Below are 24,712 nucleotides of genomic sequence, written 5' to 3'. Positions count from 1 at the left end.
TTTTTTATAGGCTGGGGTTAGGGTTGTTTCTGCACCTCCCGACAGGCAACCCCATGTACACTCTCGCGCTACACCTAATTCGGTACTGTGAATATAATAGGGGCTGTAATCCAGTAACTTCCACTGTAATCCTAAGGTAGTTTATAATTACTTCTATTACGGTGCTTATATTAATTCTATAGAGGTTCCTCGTTGCATAATCTCAGAACTATCAGAGAATATTACCATAGTTGGAAAGCTTCGAGTTTTCAAGACACCTACCACAAAGAATGTCTTTTCTTCGAAAAAGCTCGCGGAATCTTCGACAGAGTAGATGTTTGACGTCTCAGAAAAAGTTTCAGGTCATCCCGAAAGCGTTTATAATTACTACTATTACGATTCTTATATTAATTCTATAAAGCGTGTTACCGGAAAGCTTCGAATTTTGAAGACACCCACCTCAAAGAATATCTTTTCCACAAAAAAGCCCGCAAAATCATTGATGCAGTAGATCTTTGGCGCTTCCGAAAAAGTTCCAAATCATCTCAAAAGTGTTTATAATTACTACTATTACGATACTTATATAAATTCTATAGAGCATATTACCCGAAAGCTTCGAATTTTGAAGACACCCACCCCAAAAAGTCATTCCTCAAAAAAGCTCGCGGAATCTTCGACGCTTCTTTGGCGCTTCAGAAAAAATTCCAAGTCATCCAAAAAGCGATGACCCAAATGACACGTGCGCCCCGAACGGTGTCGTCGCCGCGCCTGGCGTCCCTCACCCCTTCCCCCACGTGGAGGGCCCTCGGGCGTGTGTACACGAAAAGTGCGCTCGTGTTTTTTCTCGTCCGTCCAGTTTTATCGTAATTGCCAGCTTTACGTAAGGCTGTTTGTACATGTGTTATCATGAAATACGGCGGTATTTGTACAATTGTTTGCTCCATCTCGCCGCGGCGACGCCACCTTCTGCGTGACCACGGACAAACGAATCCCGGACGGAGGTTTTTCGGCCTGGAATTAATTTATTGCCCGCCTTACCGCCCTGTCTCCGGCCTCCTTCGTTCGGAGCCAGCCGGAGATGGGCGAATTCTGTTCACGTGCCATCAGAAGTACACTCCCAATCATTTTTTTTATTCTTCAAATATTATTCTCCAATTGAAACATTCATTTTCATTGTGCGATTTTAATTGTCACTTTCATTCTACAACTGCTATCTTTATTTTTATTATACGATTACAGTATTCATATTTATAGAATTGCCAACCTTTAATTTGTAATTGTAATATTCATTTTCAGTGTACAATTTAGATTTTAATTTTTGTCTGTGTTGTACAATTTAAATTGTCACTTTCATTCTACAACTGCAATCTTCATTTTTATTATACAATTACAATATTAATATTTATAGAATTTCCGACATTTAATTTGTAATTGTAATATTCATTTTCATCGTACAATGTAGATTTTAATTCCCATCTGCATTGTACTATTTCAATTTTTACCTTCACATTTTCATTGCGCAACTAAAATTTTCATCTTTGTTTAACAATTGCAATCTTTATTTTCCGTTCTTTAACCAACCCGGTCATTTTTATTGTGCAATACAGTTCAGTGCAATTTTATTGGACAATCAGAATAGTCAATTTCAATCCACAATTAAAACATTCATTTTTCTTGTACAGTGAAAATTTTCATTTTCAATTCAGAATCCAGACATTCATTTTCCTAGTACAATGAAAATGTTCATTTCCAATTCACAATCCAGACATTCATTTTCGTTGTACAATTTAGATTTTTATTTTCATTGCTCGGTTAAAGTGTTTATCCCTATTTTCTTTGTACAATTTACACTCTCATTTTCGTTCTACATTTTCAATTTTCGTTTCACGGGATAAAGGTCAAGTATCGTTGGTTATTAAGTATCCGTTCGAAACTTTTATCTGGGTTTGGCGCGATGTTTGCTAGCTGACGTCGAAACGAGGTCCAATTTGCCGCGACAACCTCGGGACCGCCAAGATAAGAAAGATATTTCAGCGGCCAGAACGGCTGATTACAGTCTTGCTCGTAATCGTAACGACGGTGTGCTATCGGCCACTGTGTTTGGCTGCCGTGTGAATTTTGTAGACTACCATTCGTGAAAGCCACAGGTTCTTCCTCGGGGCTTAGATGTTAACAATCGACACCTTTATCGGAGGACTTTGCCCTATGAATTAGATTCCACTTCTGAATTGCATTCCATTGTGCTAGGAATTCAAATACTTTTTACTATCATCGATATGGTTACTAGTGCACTTGTTGTGATAGAAAAAAAAGATGGGAAAATTTATATTGAAAAGGGCTTAGGCGCCATGAATTAGATTCCACTTCAGAATTGCACTCTACAGTGCTAGGAATTTAGATACGCTATCATTGATATGGTTGCTACTGCACTTGTCGCGAAGATAAAAAAAACTATGAAAGAATAAAAATTGAAACCAATAACGTATAATTGTAGGAAATACCAGTACAAGAACATGCTTTTACCGATATGGTTGCAATTTTGATATTTATTTATTTTCACTTACTGGAGGCCTTCGTTTTCACTCACGTTGAAGAATAAAAAAAGTGATACATGGAGAAACGAGAAATAAAAGTACAGTATCATGTAAAATTATATACAAGTACCGAATAATCACAAATTTCGCCATTCTTGACCCAGACAAAAATTCCATTGAAAATTCTTCGAGATTGTCACGCCACCTTTCCAAGTTTCGAAAGGTTATCGAGATTCCAGGCCCGCGGAAACGCGTCTTAGGGTCCCGGGGACGAGAAAAGAAATCGCAGACAGCGTTCATGCGCGCCATCTAATCCCATCGGATGTCTTTAGGTCCGTGCGCCATCGAACGGAAGATAGGTCGCCATAGAAAATTGTCCGAGCAATTTGCGAACGATTCACGATCCTCGTCGGACCACAAAAACGAATCGAGGAGACCCCGTGCGTGCTAGACCGTGTGATATAATCCTGTAGGACGCTTCCTTGGCCCTACTTTGTCCCTTTCCAGACGGTGATCGCGCGTCAGGACACGAATCCTCCTGGCGAGCGTTTCTCGTAAATGCGGAAAACAAGACACAAAAGGGATGACCCAGAAAATACGTTGGCGAGGGTTTCGAATCCCTTTCCATCACCTGGGATATTTCAATGAACGATTTTACATAAATTAAATAGAGCTGACTTCAGCACGCGAGTTGGAAAAATGGCGTGAGTCAAAATTAAGTTGGTAATCGTTGGTGTTTGTTTCTATAGCTCGGAGACGACTTATGTTGAGACGAAATTTTGAATAATGAATATTTTAACATTGAAACTTTCGAAATGAACGCAAAATGATCATAGATACTGTATATTTGTAATTAGAGGAGGATGAATACAATGATTCGACAATAGAATTGATCCTCTATTTCAATAGTTTTTCAAAATTGGTTTAAAACTGTGGTTAACAATTGGTCTGATAGGTTTAGGATTAAATAAATTCCTTTAATATATTATTAGACAAGTGACTTAAGATTGTTTATCTCTGAGGGAGACACCGGTATCAGAAGTCCAAAAATCAAATGATGGCTTCAACTGTAGAATTATTCAAAATCATGTATATCCTAATTCACTATACCATCGTTAAGAACAAGGCTGGCTGACATTCAGCTTGTGTTTTTCGCTCGGAAGGTCTGAAGGTATTGACCGATGGCCCTCTTGGTACAACTCGGTACCAAGGACCCCTATAAGGCGTGCTAGACCCTATGATATAATCCTGTTGGATACTCCATTGCCTCCCTAAGCTGCCCCCTTTCCAAACCAGGCATCCCCACGAATAAGGGCAATTCTCACCTAAACAAAAAATACCAAGAAATAAGGGATAAACAGCTCGTGATTCTTGGGTCATTCAACAAAATCCACGACCTGAATCGTATACTCAACAAGTAATATTTTAATCTTCGTTTACAATTGCAATATTCAATTATGCTATACAGTTACAATCATCAATTTCATAACTTCCACTTTCTGTCTGCAATCCCCAACATTCATTTTTAATTTACTGTTGAAATATTCATTTTCATTGTACAATGAAAAATTTGATTTCCAATTCGCAATTTAGGCATTAATTTTCTTTGTACTATGAAAATGTTAATTTCCAATTCACAATTCAGACATTCATTTTCCTTTTACAATGAAAATTTTCATTTTCAATTCACAATTCAGACATTCATTTTCTTTTTACAATGAAAATGTTCATTTTCAATTCACAATTTAGGCATTCATGTCCTTTGTACAATGAAAATGTTCATTTACAATTTACAATCCAGACATTCAATTTCTTTGTACAATGAAAATGTTAATATCCAATTCACGATACAGATATTCAATTACGTTGTATATTGAAAATTTTCATTTTCAATTCACAATTCAGACATTCAATTTCCATGTACTATGAAAATTTTCATTTTCAATTCACAATTCAGACATTCAATTTCCATGTACTATGAAAATTTTAATTTTCAATTCACAATTCAGGCATTAATTTTCTTTGTACTATGAAAATGTTAATATCCAATTCATAATTCAGACATTCAGTTTCTTTATACAATGAAAAGTTTATTTTTCAATTCACAATTTAGGCATTCATTTTCTTTGTACTATGAAAATGTTAATGTCCAATTTACAATCCAGACATTCAATTTCCTTGTACAATGAAAATTTTCATTTCCAATTCACACTTCAGACATTCATTTTTATTGTACATTTAATTACTACGAAGAAATAAAAGCTAAACTTCTCCTAATACAATCTCACACCTAACAGACGCAATCTCATCTAAGCACGTCCAAATTCAGCTCTACATTCGCCCGAATCAGTAACTCGAATAAAACGCAAGTCCCGCAGCGACCAGTGTCTTCCGTTAACACGGAAAACAAGCGCACAAAAGGGATGACCCAGAAAATTCGTCGGCGAGGTTGCGTCTGGTGGCGGATTCGAATCCCTTTCCGTCTCCTTCCCGCCGTGAAAGAGTATCTTCGCGGCGCGTCTTTTATCCGCGTTTGATTAAAGATTCTTTGTCAGCCGTTCGACGGGCCCCGTTGAAAAGAACGCGGAGCTTATGATTTTCCCCGCTTATAGGATTGATCTGACTCTCGGGAGTCGTCGGATCCGCGCTACCGAAAAATAAGACGATTAAATATTCGTCGTTGAAGTGGCTGGTGACCGAGCACCGACTGAAAACGACGAGATCCCGAAGGTACGAGCGTAAAATGGCGCCTGAAGACTCGCCGAATCGGGAATGATCGATGAAAGAATTTTCGCTATCGGTTAACTAGAGACTTAGTTTATTGTCAAAATATTCATTTCCATTCGACAATGGAATTTTTTATCCTCCTTCCACAATTCAAACATTCGTTTTCATTGCACAGTTTCAATTCTCACCTTCATTCTGCAATCAAAAATCTTTCTTTTCATTCTACAATTAAAATTTTCGTCTTCAGACGTCGTTACAATCACTAATAGTAATACACCGCCATTAATTCCCACGTGACTCGCCGCAGCAAACAGCTCAATAATAAAGAAACCACCGGAAAATTAACAGAAGGACCTGTCCATCCATCAATCCTCCCAAGCATCGTCAACTGGAATCTGACAATAAGGAAAAAAAACCCGTGCACCCAATAACAGGGAAAAAAATCACACGGGCACAAAGGGGATGCATGTCCAGAGTCGATTCTAAGGGCAGAAAATTCGCTGCACGTAGGAAGCGATAAGTGGAGTCCCCCGGTTGAACCCCACGAACGTGAATCGGGGCCAAGAGAGTAGGAAGAGAGCAGGTCAGATGCATCTCGCATGGACGCAGGTCCTTTGGAGCTTATTCGTCCAGGGAAGAAGAATGAACACCCGAATCCTTTTCGTCGGTAATTCTGGATGGGACCAGCTGCAAAAACCAGCGTCCCCCGTCGTGATCGTCGTGCGTTCTTACCCTCGGGGAAAGGATACCGTGAGGACCGCTCAGAAGAAAGGGGGGTGTGGTGGGGGACAAATCTTTTTTCATACATCTTAGATCCTGGCCGATCATTTTTTTACGAACCCTTTTTCCACCGCTCACATCCGTGAAGGAGAGGTGGACCCCTTTTTTCGCGCAACTGTCGCGTTCCTCTCTCCCTCCTTCGTCCTTTCGTCTCGGCTTCGAACCCCTCTGTCCTGTGAAAGGATCACCCTGGTCCTCGAGCAGCGAGGACTGAAACGACGCGTACACGACACACGCATGGATTGCGCTCCTCTTTCAGGAAAGACGAATCTTCCTTTGGTGACCTCTGTCGTCCTTGTCAGAGGTGCGCAACTTCTTTCTACCCGATGTATGATTCTACGCCAAACATCTGTAGGAATCTATCTGTAGAAAACGCTTATTTCGTTACAAATGTTTGGTTATGTAAGGTATCTGGTCGGTAAGGTCGAGTACTCCATCAATAAAACTAGGTAATGTAGATCACAGAATTGGTAAGATAGGGTAGTCCGACGATAAGACTCGGTAAAACAGAATGGTAAAGTTGAGTACTCCATCGATAAGACTCGGTAATGTAGATCACAGAATTGGTAAGGTAGGGTAGTCCGACGATAAGACTCGGTAAAGCAGAATGCTCAGTCGATGAAGCAGATCGCTCTGATGGTAATGTGAAACACTCTGTCGGTAAATCTTTCGAGCAATTAGAATTCTACACTGTTAAGATCGCTACAATACGATTAATAATCATTCAGATTAATATTCTGCTTATAACCTAGCGCTTTCAGCACGCACCCCAATTTCTAAACTTTCTTTCACGGTGATTTCTTCGTTTACGATTCGTTTCGCTTCCCCTGTCTTAAATGGCTCAGTCACGAGTTATTGTACAAGTTCCATTCGCTCAGTTGTCTATGGCGGTACCATAGCACGTTTAACTCCTCCTTGGAGGAGCATTTTATGTATGCCCTAGTTAGTCTTATTAGTATGTAGAAAGGACAACTGCGTCTTATGATCTTTGAGCTTATGTTAGCTGCCGTCGTCGTCGGTGCCTCTTCTCTTTATCTTCCCACAGTTCCATAGAGAGGACAAAAGGGACTTTCCGCGGGGACGTCCTCTTTTGGTTGGTCGTTAGAGGGCTAAGTAGCGCGACGTATAGACGACGAGTATCCTTTTCAGAGCGACTCCGCGAAAACTGATTGAAGTCACGGGAGATCTTTGAGTCGGCGACATCTTTGGCTGGTGAAGCGACTGTTGCTCGTGAAACGTTGGAAATTAAAAGGGACAGAGGGGGGTGGTCCTAATGAAGACGACACAAACGCAACAGGCTCCCACTGATGGCTTTCCCAGGTTTCGCGAAATTTTCTGGACAGTGAGTAAACGAGTCCTTTGACGTCATTTTCGGTTTAGGAGGAAACAATATTCTTCCTGGTCTTGTTCGTTAATTTCTTGTAATTGATTCTACGTGGGTAATTTATTAGCGTCCTGGTACCATGCCACGACGTCATTTTCGTTGTAAGGAGAGATTCATTGATTTCTTGTATTTAATTTTAAACGAATAATCTAATAATGTTTATGTGGACATATTTTATTAGATTTGGGTCTCTAGATTGTTTCTAACCTGAAGTATAATTGTCAGGGTACACTCTGTGCCTGTAAACATTGCCTGATTGACAGGCAATAATTGCTTATTGATTGCATTGGATTAATAATAACATGGCCATTACTTATCGTTTCGACTTCAACAAAATATTTTCTGCTTTGAGAAAGCATGCTAAAGGAGTGATAAAAATTTCAATTGGATCACTTTCGCCTTCTTCCTAAAATAAATTCGCAAAGATGAATATTCTCAGGTGAAAAAATCTCTTCCCATAGCTAGTACCTCTTCCACTAATAGCATTGGATTTAGAATATCGACGCCATTACCTACTGGTAATACGATTACTGGTAATACGGTTAAGTACGACATAATAAAAATATTTTCTGTCGTGGAAAAGCATCCTAATTGAATGATAAAAATTTCAGTTGAATCGATTTCACCGTCTTTTTAAAATAAATTCTCAAAGACGTCAATTCTCGGGTGGAGAAAATCCCACGATAGAACTCTTCCTCTTACAGCGTTGCTTATCAACATTAATTCCCAGTATTTTGTTTCGAAACTCGTATGTACATACTTGTATGCCACGTTTTTATTAGCCTAAATTTGACCACTTTTGACATTTCCTCGAACTGTGATATTACCACCAGGCAAATAAAAAATATTTTTAGCAGTTATCGAAGTCTAATCCACGTAGAATAATAAACGTAAGAATCGCTGGTGACTTAAGGTGAGAAGTGTTTCATCTTTGACAATAAAATGGTAATGTCTCAGGGTGAGTCGAGAACAGGTGTAGCGGCCCAGGTAGGGTAAGTTTCGTGGGATATCGTGACTACTGGTCAGTTTGTTCAATAGTCGGTGCCAGCCAGCACGGATGGCCATATACCCGGCACGCCTTACAGGGGGCCTTGGTACCGAGCTGTACCAAGAGGGCCACCGGTCAATACCTTCAGACCTTCGGAGCACCGCGAAAAACGTAAGCAGAACGCCAGCCAGCCTTGTCCTGGACGAATCCGCGTCGTGCATGGTACCGATAGTGGACTGGAAAGCATGCGATCACGGATGATACTAGTTTCTGGTAGGGATGAAGGTTAACCCTTGGCTGTTGGACAGCTGACATCAGTGACTCCGAGCCAACTGTATTTTCTATTTTTCTAGGGGCATACAGGGTGGGTAGCCCCAGCCTGGAACCCAAAATATCTCTGGTGATCTCAACTGCAGGAGAATGATATTTGTTTGGAATTCAATTTGTTTTTTTTTTACCGAAGGATATGTCTAGGTCCTTTTGAGACGTTGAGTATTTGCTTTTTATTAAATTGTTACTTCGTCAGACTTGAAAGTAATTTGATTATCTTAAGCTCTAGCATAAAACTCTACTTTGATTTATTATCCTACTTCAATCTTAGGTGTTATCGACTAAACAAAAATATTTTCTGTCTTGCGAAAGCATGCTGAACAAGTAAACAAATTTGTGATCTGAATCGATTCCACCATCTTTTCAAAATAAATTCCCAAAGACTGTTCTCACGTGGAAATATCCACCTCTAGTACTTCATCCTCTTACAGCAATAAATTAAATACACGAACCCTGTCGCTAACTTTTTCTACGTAAAAAAAATATTCTCTGTCTTGCAAAAGCATCCTGAACAAGTAAAAAAAAAAAAAATCTCAATTTTATAAATTTCACAATTTTCCTAAAATAAATTCCGTAAAGCGACCATTATGTTCAGCCGAAGAAAATCGACCTCTCACGGTAGAATCCCCTCAGATCCCCTCTCGAGAAACCTTTCCGCCTGGCTTCCATCATCCAAAGGACCTCCGGTTGCATCGGGACACCCGTTATCGTCCTTACGTGCACACACGTGCTCCGTTGTATCGCACGCGAGTCCGATCTTCGATAATAAGCGAGCCGATAGAAAGCTGCACATCGTTACGTGTGCATCGGCCCCCGTACGTACACTTAAATACGCGCGCGTACGTAATATCGTTTCGCACGTAGGAACGATATTTATTGCCGTGGTGGGGCTTGCTAACAATTCATTATTCCCAGGCCGAGGGTAATTAGCGCAGTCGAAACGACGCTCGAAAGTCACGTCGCGTCTGCCCACGTTTTCGACTGCGTCGGGGGTGGTTTCCACGTGAAAGGAACGACGAAGGAGGAGGAGAGAGAAGGCAGAGATGGGTAAAAATTCCTATTTGGATGCATATTTGGAGTAACAGGGAAAAGTTGAACGATTAAATAAAGTTTGGAGACGTAATAGTTAACACTAAAGGTTCAACGGGTCGACATATATTTATTATGTTTAACTCTTTATTGGAATAATTGATCCCTACTATTGTGGTGAAGTCATTGTTAGTGATTAACAGGGAAAAGTTAAACGACTAACACGTTGATCGTCATGTCACCCACATGTGGGTGACAGTGCTTTCCACTGAAGAACTAACGAAATTAATTCCGAATGTCAAGCATCAAAGGAAATGAATTTAAACCAAATTCATGAATTTTGATGAAATTACAAGAATAAATACGACGATAAATGTCTGATTACGCAGTCTCCAATAGTTTAAATAATATTTCATTTTAGTAGAAACTTTAAAGAATATTTGTTTGGCAGTTAGCGTGTTAAAATAAAATTTTTGAGACGTAATAGTTAATACTAAACGTACAAGGAGTCAATATTTATTATATTTAACTCTCTATTGGAATAATTGATTCCAACTATTGCGGTGACATCGTTGTTAGTGATTGAGGGATTTTAGAAATGAATTTTTGTAGTATGGGGATTAAATTGAGTTCTAGTGTTAATTCCAAGCATAAATATTGCGCATTAACATTCATTTTTTGACATAAAGAGCTTGCAATTTCGAAGCAACTGTATTGGAGTGCTTCTGATAAATAAAAGATGTCATTGTTAAGATAGAAATGTATTTAAAATTGCAAGCATGGATTTTGCATTTCGACAATTTATCTTTTACGAGTCCCAGCAATTTCCAAGCAACTTCGTGGGAATATTTCTGAAAATAACAAATGTCCTTATTAACACAGAAATATATTTAAAATTTCCAAGCTTGGATTTTCCATTTCGACAATTTATTTTTCAACATAAAGGCTTAGCAATTTCCAAGCTACTTTGTGGGATTATTTCTGGATAGGAAAGGTGTCCTTTTTAACATAAAAATTGTCCAATGCTCGCAATTTGAGAGGGGGGAGATTGGAGGGGGAGGGAGAAAGGAGAATCTCTCTGAAAACTAGTCCTGCTCGGAGCATGGAACAACGGTGTGGCATGGAATCTAGGAAACAGTGATTTATGGTATCGCTAGGCAAGAGTAGACGATGGACGCGTAATTGACGTCTCGCGGCCGGTCGTTGTAATTATTCCGTCCGGAAGTAATTAGAATAATTAGTTATCGGGGGCAACGGGAGACGCGCTTGTTTGCGCGGTGAAAGATTTCTTCGCAAGGACCGGTAGCAGGTAACAATAGGGACGTTGCCTCCAGTATTCAAAATTTCTCCTCGTGGCTGACACGCAGTCTGTCGCATTTTTCTTCTTTTTTTAAGTAAATAATTATATGTGTAGTTTGGCTTTATTCGCTATATTCAAAAAAAAAGAGGAAAAGAAAACGTGTGTAAAGGAAGACTGACTAGATAGGATTGATTAAGGGTGGTCATCGATGCATCATTATAGAAGCATCGATCGCTTTTCTCTATATTTTTATTGTTTATGTCATCATGCTCATATTCCTAGCGTGGTACAAATATTTTTTACTCCGGACCTTCCTATCGGCATTCCGATAAAATAGGGCAATAAAGTTAAATAAAATGAAATAAATTATTTAAGCTTTTGGTATTAATTGCAATCTGTTACAAGGAATAACAGTAATCAACATTCATGTCTAAATATCAATTAATAAGAGATTTTTCACGTACATTTTTCGTACGTTGCAATAATTACTGTAATAATTACATAAAATTCAGTTTCCTCGTTTTGGAGCGCGCACCCGAGCGTCAAACGCAGAATAAGTGGCGCTTTAAAATAATGGATTAAAAAGAGATATATTAGGTCGTTCCAGAAGTTCGTGCCACAAATTGTATTTATATTTAACAAAAGAAAAAGTAAACTACAGAAATGATTTAATAGTGAAGCTATTTATAGTGACTGAAAAGTGAGAGAAGATTGTAGAAAGAGAGGATGATTACGTTCTACCATAACACTTAAATAATTCATTCTTATAGCAGAACCCTTGCAGAACAATAAATGCCACGTACTTCTGGGAAAAGCTAATACACGTACAGATGAATACAGTGTGTCGTGACACCAAATACTGCCATTTTCTCACGACGGACATAGTTTCCAAACGCAGCTGACTGATTAATTCACTTCTACGCGTAATGTCATAAATTCGAAAGCATCGAGTATCCAAAACCAAGATGCTGTTCCGCCGCGAATCGAATAACCGATTTGCACGCGAACAATAGAGGCCTGGAATAAAGGAGGCCGCGGATCCTCACCAATTCCCCTCCCCCTCGCGGTTCAACCAGTCGAACGAAACAGAAGGAAGCGTGGGCGCCAAACATTTTCACCACGAACTAACGGTCCGACGTAACATCTCCTTCGTCGCCGCTAGGATTTAGCACCTCGAGCGTTTCTGTCTCTTTCACGCCTACGGCTCGCGGCGCAGATGAGTCAGAACGAATGGGCGGATTCTTCGCGCGCGACGTCCGGGGGTAAGCACTCGATAAGGAAACCGTCGGGGCAGCGGGGAAGAGGGTCCTGAGGGATGCCAGGATTTTCCCATTTCCAGTCACAAACGGCCACCGCGAGCATCTCACCTCCCCACTTTCCAACAGAAATAGTAACAAGCCAACTCTGCACGGGGTTCCGGCCACGAACTTGTGGCGTTGGACCTCTTCAGGTTTTTTTTTTTTTTTTTTATTTTAAAGGCTTTTAGTAGGTGACCTTACAATGCTTGGTGGGTTGGTCGATGGTCCACGACTGGGATTGGGTAATTTTCAGATCATTTATATTTTCCGAGGAATATGTTATTTTTTGCGTCGAGACCTTGAAAGGGTTTCCCCACATCTTCGATTTTTATTTTGACACAAATTATCGAGAGATTGCATGAATTTTGTTATTTAATCAAATCTTACTGCAATCGAATTAGTAATATTACTGTAAATACAATATACGATACTCTCTGGCGACCGAATTACTCGACTTTGTGAAAATTAAGTAAAATATAATTTATACCTTACTATGTATCGACTGAAAATTTCTTGGGCCTAGGAAGAAAATTCATTCGTCTAGGAAGAACTTAAATACAATTACTCAAAATGTAAATATAGCTTTATTTTATTGTAGACTCTAGACATTGGTAAATAATAAAATAATATTCTTAGTAGATGCTTGAGGAATTACGAAAGAAATTTGAATTTAGTCTCTAGGAATTGGTAATTTATAAAAAAAAATCCTTGGTCTTGGTAGAAATACAATGAAGAATAAATAATAAACTTAACAATTTCTTAGTATTAATTCAAGACTCTCTGGTGGTCCAATCTCGACTTAATTCAAACCAAAGAAGAAATAATTTATCTTTTCCACGTGCTAACTCGAAATTTCTCGTGGCTAGGAAGAAAATTCTTGGGAAGCGTGGAACGAAGAGGAAGACTTCAACGAGGAGGAAGCGTGATCAACGAGTTGGTACCCGTGGCAGTTTCCAGTGTCCCCGTTTCCTGGAGTACAACGAAAACCGTGAGTCTTAACGCCAATTACAGCCAATCAATCCGCGCGTATAATTCTCTGTGGATATTTCCTTGTACGAGCGTACTTGCGTGATATTTCGCGGGGAAATTGCTGTTTGGGAATGGCAGGAGTCAATCGTACAACCTTTCCCGTGTAACCGATAATCGTCGGGACAGTTCGTGCTCGCAGCTTTTTACTTCTTATGTAGCACAATGCCTGAGTATGTTAATTAACCCGCGGTTGGGGTCGAAACGACGCTTTCCTCGGTGCAATAGATGTTTATAGTACGATAGTACGACGACTGAAATTCTCTGAGTTATGATAAATTAGCAGAGATGGCCGGAATAAATTAGATTACATTAGGGTATAGTATTTAGGCGTCTTCTTGGGTGTTGGATGGTTAGGACTCTCAAAGGATTTTATGGTGTTGATGATTATAATGATTAGGTTACTTAAGGAGCAATTTTTAGGATGTGGTAGAAGAGTTAAGACGGAAGTTTCTTTCAGTTTTGGCTGGAAGAATTGGTGAATAACGCATTAACATTCGTAGTAGAAGCCTGGGGAATTAAGAGAGAGCTTTATTTTATTTTAGACTGTAGGAATTGGAGAATAATAAAATAATATTCTTAGTACATGCTTGAGGAATTACAAAAGAGATTTGAATTTAAACTCTAGAAATTGGTAATTTACAAAATAAAATTCTAGGTAGAAGCTTGGAGAATTGAGATAGAGCTTTATTTTATTTTAGACTTAGACATTGGTAAATAATAAAATAATATTCTTAGTAGATGCTTGAGGAATTAAGAGAGTTTTAATTTGGATTCAAAAAATTCTCGAATAACAAGATAAAATTCTTGGTAGCCTTAATTTTTATTCAAGATTATACTTGAAAGATTCAGATGAACCAATTACACGCAACAAACCAAAGTAAAATTATAATAAGTGAAAGCTGAATAATTCCACAAAGCGCAACATCAAAGGTAAATAAAAAATCCGCAAAATCTACAAATTACCTTTAAACTTCATCTCCCCATGAGTCTCCTATTTTTGAACCTTCTCGACGATTTCCCACGAAAAAAAAAAAAAAAACAGTGACGCGACAAAAATCTGGAGGATTTACAGCCTCGATTATCTCTTACTTCCTGTTTTCTTTTTTTTTTTGCCAGTAAAAATCTTGGCGTTCTCGACAAGCCAGGGTGGCGATCCAAGCGCGAATTGTACGTGACTTTCCCCAGGCGGGCGTCGAGGGGTCGGAGGGGTGTCGCGCTCGCGTACAGGGGGTGACTTTCGGGTGGACATGTGCAATTTGACCTGTTGACCCCGCAGGCGCTAGGGGCGAAATGTATTTGGGGTAAAAATAATACAATTTACACATAATAGGGGAGAACGGGGATGCGCTCGTATTCAAATGACGCATGCACGTGGGGCACCCATTGCCGGAAGATGCGTTAAGAAGAGGAGGGGGGGCGGGGGTCAACGGACAATGGCCGATCGATCGATACCAGTTACCTTCGATCGTTCATGAATACCAAACAAACGCGATTTTCGGTCACTTGCGGTATTTTCCCTCGTGGAGTTATATTTTTTTTTTTTGTGGAGCTAGTTGAGACAGATTTATTTGGATACAAAATGGATTTCTTTAACTAATTCACTGGTAGACAAATTTAGAATACTTTGAATATTGTTATAAATATTGTTTTGAAAATGATAATTGTAAAGTGCTACTATTATGTAAGATTTTCGTTCATTCTAATAACTTCCAATATTTAATTCAATATTCATTTTAATTGAGAAATTGCAGTTAATCTAATCACGTAAAATCTAGTTCAAGGTACGAGATCGGCTCCCATTCCTCTGAAAAAAAAAAAAAAAATAAATAAACAGTAGTCAATGTATGTACCAAACAAATATCTTGAATCCCAAATTAATATCGCTTTTCGTTTGCTTGTAAAAAATTAATAAACAATGGTCATTTTCCCAGCTACCCTGGGGGGTACGTCGCCCTTCGAAGAGGGAGGGGAAAAAAAACTGGCGCCGCGGCAGCGACGCGACGCACGGATTTCTCACGATTTCCTCTCAGCTGGCCCGCGGTAAAAAATGCCATCGAAATCTGGAAATTCTCCGAGAATTTTTCACGACGCACAAAACGAAAGGTAAAAAAAAAAAAAGAAAAAAAGAAGAATGTCGGTCTTTCGCGATTGGGATTTCCCACGAGTCTACCACCGGAGGGGTGGTTTTTTCGCGAAATTCCGTGACGCTCGCGAGGACGTCGTAACATTGATGAATGGCGTCGATACCTCGGCCGATCGACGCGTTATACGCGACTTTCCACGATTTCGTTGAGGCAATCGGTTTATTCGAAGAATATGACGAGGAATCGCGGAATATATAACAGGGAATATTCATTTTTTTTTAAAGTTAAGGGGGTGCTGGAACACACAGGGGCAACAACGGGTTCAAAAGAGAGATATTTTCGGAGATTATTTGTTATGAAACTGTAAAATGAATTGTTTTCAAACTTTCATTACGTTGTATTCAACATTTAAACAAGTATATCTATTGATAGAGTTATCTATACATAGAGTTAAATAACATTTCAAAATTTCACAAAGAAGGAATGTCCGTTTATAAAATAAAAATGTACAAAATTCGAAAAGAAATAGACAGGTCATACAAAAGCAAAATTAAGTTGTAGAGAAATGTCATTGCGTTGTGCCCCTTTAATATCCTCTGATATCAATAATTAAGACAATTGTTTGTTGGGTTTCAATCTAAAAAAATTTGCGAAACAATATTGCACGATATTCGGTTTCCTTTCGTTTGCCATAAAAATATACAAAAACATATATCAATGGACGTACAAAAGAAAAATCAATTTATAGAACAATTTTATTGAGTCGTGGCCCTTTAAAGGTTACTTTTCAGTAGCCTTAAAAATACACAAAAACGTAAACGAATAATATCCACAAACAGCACCACTTTGGCACTCCTAGACAAAGTTTTCCAAAACATTACTAGGCATATAAATAATCGTGGAACTCGAAAGCTTCCCTCTTCTATAAATTCCCGAAATTAGCCTAAGGTCGCAAAAGAAACCCTCGTAGAAAGGGTGCACCTAAAAAAAGTCGCACGCTTGATAAACGATAAGGGTCGCGGCGGTAAAAAGTTAACGAATCCCGCGCGGAGGGAGTTGGTTCACCTGGAGCTCGCCCGAGCATAATAATTTCTCGCGTGATTTTAAAACCGTAAATTTTTTACCTTTTAACCACCGTGGTCGCGTCTCCTTCGACCTTCGCGCATGCTCGCAACCGAGACTTTGTTTTTGCGACAAAACAAAAACAAGCCAGGAGAGACGCGGCGTGCTGTATCTCGATCGGTTATCATTTCACACCGATTAGAATAACGCGCAGGGGCAAAGAAGGGGAGAAAAAATCTTAGGGCACAGAAGACGTAACGGGGTTGGTGGATGAGGAAGGGTGACAAGGGGGTTGGGACAGAGACAGCGGAGAGAAAAAAAAATAATGCGGGACCATCCAATGGTTGGTGAAAAAAAGAAACGTCCCGTTCGGGGACCATCGAGGCCGGTTCTTAAATAAGTATATAATAATGGCTGGCCTGCTGGGGCGTTTTCAACCCCTTCTTCACCGGCGAGGAGCACGCAACCTTTTTCCACGCAGCTTTCGGACGAATCGTACGGGATTTTTTCCTCCGGGGCTAACGGATAAAATCTAAATTAACTAAATTAAGGGCTCGGGGGCCTCTTTCGCCTCGTTTTTGCATACGATTTATACACACGGTTTTTGCTCGACCGGGAGGAAAAGAAAAAAGAAAACGGAGACGGAACCGAAAGAATGGGGTACGGGCAAGTGATTCTCCGGCCCCTTTTCGGGACGCCTTCGTTCCTCTGTCGGGGCTAGATTTTCGCCTGGTTGTCCTCTGTCCTCGCGGAAGATCGTTGAAAGGTCGATTTACGGTTATAAAATTACTCACGTGAAATTCGAGACCCACGCTGCACGTTTAACAGCGAGATTTATACGAACCCCTTCGACGAGACGTTGGAAATGGACGTTAGAATCGGGAGTGGATTGGATCATTCGAGTAGAAAATATTTGCAGCTTATGGTGTGAAATTAATAAAGAATAAATATGATGGGAATCGAATAAAATAATTCAAATAACTGATTGTGAGTGAGATTAATATAAACGTGCTCCCTTGTTCATAAATATGTGGACGGTTGGACACACTGCCTTAATTGAATTTTTAAAAAATGAAGAATCTATCGATGAATATACTTACACTGCAGATTTTATGCATTTATGACATACAATAATATAAAAAACCTTGCAAAAGTATACTGCCCATGTACCAAGACCTTTCCAGCAAATCGAAACAAACGACCACGAGGCACCTGTGGTTTTAGTACGTGACGTGCGTCGTTATTTTTTAAAACCGCGCAATTTTTTTCCCGTCCTTCGCCCCCTGGTGGACAATATCACGCGCCGTATTGGCTCCTTTGTCGCGTCGCGATCCCGGCCAATGGGTAAACGAATTAAAAAAAAAAAAAAGAAATACTCTACACCGTGAGACACGGTTTTTCATTCCGCCAGGAGCGTCGGTTACCAGCGTCGACCGTTTTTTTCTCATGGTGTTTGCAAAGGGTTGCGTTACGAGGGACAGCGTCGTGGAATCCGCTCCGGGACCTATGCTAAATAGGGGTGGCGTTTGAGAAGAAAAAATATATTAATAGCCATCCAGCCTCCCAGGATTTTTTTTCCATGCACCCATCGCGCCGTGGCACCCCTGTCTCTCCTTTCCCTGGCGAGAGAGTCACCCCTGTAACAGGCCCTTGTGCGGTAAGATATATCCGTGATAGCGAGCTGTTGGTTTTCGGCCTCGGGGCCAACGACTTTTTCCTGCCACCTTCCAAATGAACAATCCAGTGCGTTCCAGGGAACGATAAACATCGAGTTGGCGAGCTTTATAATTAATAGGGGTTGATCAATTTTACATACTTCTTCTTTTTAAATGAATATTCGGTTTAGTCTGGAAAGGCACATAATTAACACCTGCAACCACTATATTTCAAAAAATAATACACTAAATCACCCTACACTTAATCGTCATCTCTTTCTATTCGAATAAATTGTTGTCCCTGTAAATATCTCAAGAAACTACATTTTACATGCTTCATCTTTTTATATAAATATTCAGTTTAGCCTTGAAATGCACAGAATTAACACCTGCACCCAATATATTTCAAAAAATAACACATATCATCACCCTACGCCTAATCATCATCCCTTTCTATTCGAATAATTCGTTATCCCTGTAGACAACTCAAGAAACCAAATTTTACATGCTTTATCTTTTTAAATAAATATTCAGTTTAGCCTACAGAGGCACAGAATTAACACCTGCACCCAATATATTTTAAAAAATAACACATATCATCACCATACGCCTAATCATCATCCCTTTTTATTCGAATAATTCGTTATCCCTGTAAACAACTCAAGAAACCAAATTTTACATACTTTATCTTTTTAAATAAATATTCAGTTTAGCCTACAGAGGCATAGAATTAACACCTGCACCCAATATATTAAAAAAAAAAGAATGACAGTCGTCAGTCCATTTCGCACGAACCATCATCCCTGTTCGTTCTAATAAATTGGGTTCCTGTAAATGGGACGAAAGAAGGTTCCGCCGTTTACATCGGGACGGAATTTTACATGGAACGAGATGGAAGCCAATTTTTGCGAAAGTATCCCCGCGTAAGACCCAATCTAAGGTCCAAAAGCTGAACCGAAGAGCATCGTGATAGTCCTTGGAAGCGCGAGATCAGCGGGTCGATCAATGAACGTATTAGCCGGGTTTTTCCGCGATTCAGCGAAAAAAATACATTTGTCAGGGGGTCCGTGACTCCCAGCCGGAGGATCTCTTTCTCCTCTGGGATTAATTACTCCGACGGTCGCTGGCGAATAATTAATTAACGTCGGGAATAATGAAATGTGCCGCATTTGTTTTTCCGCTGACCCCGCGTCGGACGAGTAATCAAACAGATTTGACCCGTACACGCTGACCTGTGGCTAAGTATAATACGTACGAAAAGGAACATTTTCGTGATTCCCGATAATAGAATAACACGTGAGATTAGTGGAGATAATGATAACAAATGTATTACTTTGTTATTACGTGGGATCCTGAGGACGTTAATGGACCCCTATAAATCATAGCTATATTCTAGAATGTTTTTTACACGCCTAATGTATATAAATCCACCCAATCAATAAACACTCTCAATCATTTATCTCATAGTGTACCAAGAGTCCCAAAGGCTACACGAACCGAACCTCCGCGTTATCAAAGACGCATAATTTTTACAAACGACTAAATGACACACGTGGTGGCCCGCATCCAAAAACATCCACCGATCGATAGATTTTCCGGTTTTTTTCGCGGACTTCGTCCAGCTCTCCCGCAGGGCAAACTTAACGTATCATTACGTAACGTAGCTCAACGCCGCCACCGCTTCGTAATTTGACTAAGCCAAACGAGCCATCCATTCATGGTCGTTCACGTTTTCACGGGGGTCTTTCTGTCTTTTATTGCACGAAATCAATCGATCGACCCCGAAAATCTGCTCGCACGCTCGCATATGGTCAAACGGTCAAAAAAGAGGGTGGCCATTGGTGAAATGACCAAACAGACGTGACCGTGGCGCGTGAAAAAGTCACGCGGATGAATGGAATATTTTCACCCTCGCGCGTCGCTGTTGCCAAAATCCTGCATTTTTTGTTTCCACCATTCATTCATTACCATGGAAAGTGGGGAGGAAAAAAAAGGAGCAGAACGTGTCTTTCGAGACGCTAATAAGGGAACGTGTGTTATTTACGCTTGTTCTGTTGTTGCGTTTATTTTTTAATGCAAGATTTTGACTTTTACGATTAATTAATGTACAAACAACGGTTGGGATTATACCTCAACTGTAGACATTTATTTACCCGTGCATAGACATAGAGAAGCTCGGAAAAAATGAAAACATTTATGGCGAGATATTACAAAATAAATGTAGCAATAGTCCTCAGGGGCTGTAGCGGTATTTTTGTAAGCTACAATACGGGCTTAGCAACCTCGAGATACCCAAGCTAGAGGGGGGCCAGCGGGCCCCTACAGAGATGAGTTGTCAAACGGCAAAGAGATAAGAAGTTATGCAATATAGGAGGGCCAGTGGGTCCTTATAGAGATGAGAAGTTATGCATTACAATTTAAAGTGGCCAGCCACAGATAAGAAGCGCAGAGTTAACCAGTATTAGGAAGAGAGGGGTATAATAAGCGCGCGAAGTAAATATGAAAAAGGAATATGTAAACATAAAGATATTTTGTTACAGAAAATGTGTCGATAACTATGTAAATGTTTCACATTAAATAAAAATACAAACACAAATAAATGTAGCAATATTACTTTGGATATGAAGAAGAAATTAACAGCTAACATACCGATATTAGTAGAAGAAAATTAAAAGAAAATTGAATTGTTTTCTTTTATCATTACTAACGAGGCATTAAATATTCTTTTGATAAGAATAGAATTTTTATAACTAAAAATTAGATTGTTCAGAAGGATTTTAATTCAGTTCCACAGTTTCAGGGCTCCGTTTCAATAGAAATTTCGTACAAGTGCAAGTTACTTCGATATTCTTTGATCACACAACAAACCGAATATCTAAAATTGAAAATTGTAATGCTCAAGTTAGGTTGTTCAGAAGGATTTTAATTCAGTTCTACAGTTTCAGGGCTCCGTTTCGATAGAAATTTCGTACAAGTGCAGTTTACTTAAATATTCTTTGAACACAACAAATCGAATATCTAAAATTAAAAATTGTAATGCTCAAATTGATTTTAACTCGATACCACAGTTTCAGATTCAAATAACGAATAAAAATAAAATTCAACATACCCACACTTGTGGGAACGAAAATTGTTCCTCTCTACGAAATTCACCAAAGTTCCCATCGCGCTAGAACAGTGTCGCGTCATCCCCGATCCGTTTCTCGACCCTCTGATAGTTGCCAAGCCAGAAAGAGACGGCTCGAGACGTTAATGGACTTTCAGACGCGTGAACGCGTGCCCTGTGGACAACACGATCCCGAGACAAGGGGTGGGGGAGTCAGGATCCTCCCGATCATTGCGCAAGCTGCAAGATGACGCGCCCCCATGTACCATGGCTAGGCCATATGCATTCGAGGGGGTGGACGAAGGTGATAGGTGATATAATGGGAGTGCGGGACGTTCGGGCTTTCAGTTCCACATGCGTGAACCCTGAGCATAACAGGAACCCTTTCAGGCTTAGAGGAGACGGACAGACGGACCGACGGACGACTAGCCTGCACGACACCCCCATGAAAATCCCCTGCAGGCAGCTTCGCCCGGTTGCTTGTCGGCTTGCTTGCGCAACAAAACAACAGCTGCTCGACCGAGAACGCTCGAAACAACCGAAATTCGCGGCCTGTACGCAACCCTTTCGCCGTGACCAGCGTGTCACTTCGAACCTGGGGAATCCTCGGTTTGGATGCAGATTTGCCAATGGGGAAGGGGATGTTTTGACCCGAGTGATCGTAGCCACGCAATGCGATTGCGAAGGGGTGGTTTGGTGAAGTCCATATCTCTCAACGTTGCCACTTCTAGGTAGATTTAGTGGTAAATTCTGTAGAGGTCGTAAAAATAAGTACTACCACAAAGATTAGATTATGTATTTATATCAATAAATATATTAGTTTCTTTAAAGTGAGATTTATTTAAATATTCTTTGGATAGAAATAGAATTCTTTAAACTGAAAATGGTATTGTTCAGAAAAATCTGAATTTTATAGTTGCAGGAGTATATTCGAATAGAAATTTCTTACAAATGACATTTATTTGAATATTTGTTGAATAGGAATATAATTCTTTAAACTGAAAATTGTATTGTTCAGAAGAATTTGAATTTTATAGTTGCAGGAGTATATTCGAATAGAAATTTCTTACAAATGAAATTTATTTAAATATTTGTTGAATAGAAATAGAATTTTTCAAACTGAAAATTGTATTGTTCAGAAGAATTTGAATTTTATAGTTGCAGGAGTATATTCGAATAGAAATTTCTTACAAATGAAATTTATTTGAATATTTGTTGAATAGGAATAGAATTTTTGTAATTAAAAATTAGGTTGTTCAGAAAGACTTTAATTCCATTCCAATTTTCATATATTAATTCATATATTCATATGAATGAATATACAATCTATTATATATTTTATATATTTATAAAAGAGTAGACATATGCAGATATTCATGGAAATATATTTATAAATTAGATGTATGCTTTTCAACCCTTATTTACCACCACCATACTTTCTACGTTCTAGAGGCCTTCCGCGATATTTTCTAATGTACATGTTCAATCAATTTCGAAGCAACAGAGTAAACAGAAGTCGTAATTACGAGTTCGCGATGTTTATCAATATTAATATCGGGCAAAGCTGCTGAAAGTATGGCTACGTGGCGAAGTTCTAATGGGGTCGCTGTTAAGGTCCGATTCAGCCTTTCTCCCGTTTATTAACAGTCTATTACTCGGCGCTTAGCTGTCGAATTAATCACACCTGGCGCGATTTACCACCTCGACGATACGAATTATCGTTAAGGCTACGGGCTAACTGTACGTTCGCGATCGTGATCCGTGAATCGTTATTGGTAACTTCGAAAAGAACACGGACGCCACTTTGAAGCTTCACGTTTAGACCTATAATTAATTCCTAGCTCTATTTCTACTCTTCTAATTGAAGGAAGCGTTAGTGCAAGCTTGTTTAACAGCAACTTGTTTAGCAAGTGCCGTGACAGTTATTGAATGGAGTAAAAAAAAAAAGAAAAAGAAGTACATGGGCTTGGTAGTCTATCCAGATCAATATTTGTGAACACTTCACTTTACGATTATTTTTTGGCTATTCTTTCTTATCAATTTTATGGTACCGTTAGATGAAAGGAACATTTGTATTTATGCATTCCACAATATTTATTTGCAATTTATATCGTAAAGGGAATTTTAAAAAACGATCTACATTATTTCGTCGCATTTCTCAACTTTCCTTTCTTCCTTACATATTTAACGTCAACCATTGGTTATCAACGACTGTCTTTTACGTAGTTATCCTTATTGTTAGACGTTAACCCAAATATGTGTATCTTCAAGTAGCTGGATCGTTTTGTACAAGTTTTCTTTTTTGTTTTACGGAGTTAATCGATTTGTGCAATGAACGGCTCATTTCTTTGTCGCCGATAAATCGCCATTTCCGGGACAATTGAGTTCGACCAGATCCCGGATCACCTCGTCCGTCGACATCTCTCCTCGATTTTCGAACTCTTCGCAATGGCGCACTCTCATCGAGAGCCAACGCGGAAATCGGGCACCTAGACCGGAAGACACCGGCCTCGAAGCCACTATTAAACGAGCTTCGTTGTTCGGCTCCGCGTCGGACAGGTTATTGAGCATTCATTAAGAGCAAGCGTTAACGGGCTGTCTCGGGACGCGGCGGGCAGGTCCACGTGCGAATATCTTCTTCCTTAGCGCTTCCTTCTCATCGCGTGCCCCCCCACCGATGCCCCGTTTCGTATCTCTTTCTCTGTTTCCTCGATGTTTTCCTTACTCCTCCCGCGGCGGACCTCGCGCACGCCAGTTCCACGTTGCCTGTTTCGTCTGGTTCGCGCGGCGCGTTAATTATGAGGGAGCTTCCGGCGATCTAGATTTCATTCTTTCCTCCGCTTAGGCACCGGGAAATGATAATAGGTACGTGACCCATGTGGTCAGTTCACACGAGAAACGAGACTACTTCGGGGTAACGTGTCCCGGTGCGCGAAGGCCCTGTTGTCGAGGCGGTTATGCTCGTGGCATCAACGGGGCACGAAGGGGGCCAGCGGAGGTACCCGACTAGCGCGTTATACGGCAGCGACGTTCGGTGTCGGCGTTCCGACTTCCACAATGCGCCTTGTACTCTCCCACACTCAAGGAGTCTCACGCCCTCACATCCTCCCGCTGGCTCGTGGAAGCCTAGGAGGACCCCGAGGTTGGCGAGCGTCCGCGGCCATTTCGCCAGCCCCGTTGATCGTCCAGGTAGCGATCGGAATCGCAGACCCCCTAATCGGTTGCCGCGAAATAACGTTGACCCATTCTGATGGTCTAAGAGCAAATGACGATTTTACTTATATCATTTTACCATATTCGCGACCGCTGATGTGAATTCACTTCGCTTCAAATTGTATTCCTCATTACAACAAAATTATACAAATCTTTTTACTTCATAGCACTGCATATTTAAAACGTTGATATTTCGGAACGTGTTTTGTAATTC

At 40.0% G+C, this 24,712-nt stretch overlaps 1 long non-coding RNA gene across 1 annotated transcript in view; it reads left to right on the top strand.

Annotated features, from left to right (window-relative positions):
* The window catches only part of LOC128893405 (uncharacterized), a 56,823-nt gene extending 43,331 nt beyond the window's left edge, over positions 1-13,492 (top strand). Inside the window, exon 4 of the long non-coding RNA XR_008461324.1 lies at positions 13,216-13,492. This is a non-coding gene — a long non-coding RNA (uncharacterized LOC128893405). The remainder of the gene's footprint in view (positions 1-13,215) is intronic.
* The last annotated feature ends 11,220 nt before the right edge of the window (positions 13,493-24,712 follow it).

Source organism: Hylaeus anthracinus, unplaced genomic scaffold (assembly GCF_026225885.1).
Source record: "Hylaeus anthracinus isolate JK02 unplaced genomic scaffold, UHH_iyHylAnth1.0_haploid 27446, whole genome shotgun sequence".
Taxonomy (NCBI): domain Eukaryota; kingdom Metazoa; phylum Arthropoda; class Insecta; order Hymenoptera; family Colletidae; genus Hylaeus; species Hylaeus anthracinus.
This window is presented reverse-complemented; position numbering and strand designations above follow the sequence as displayed.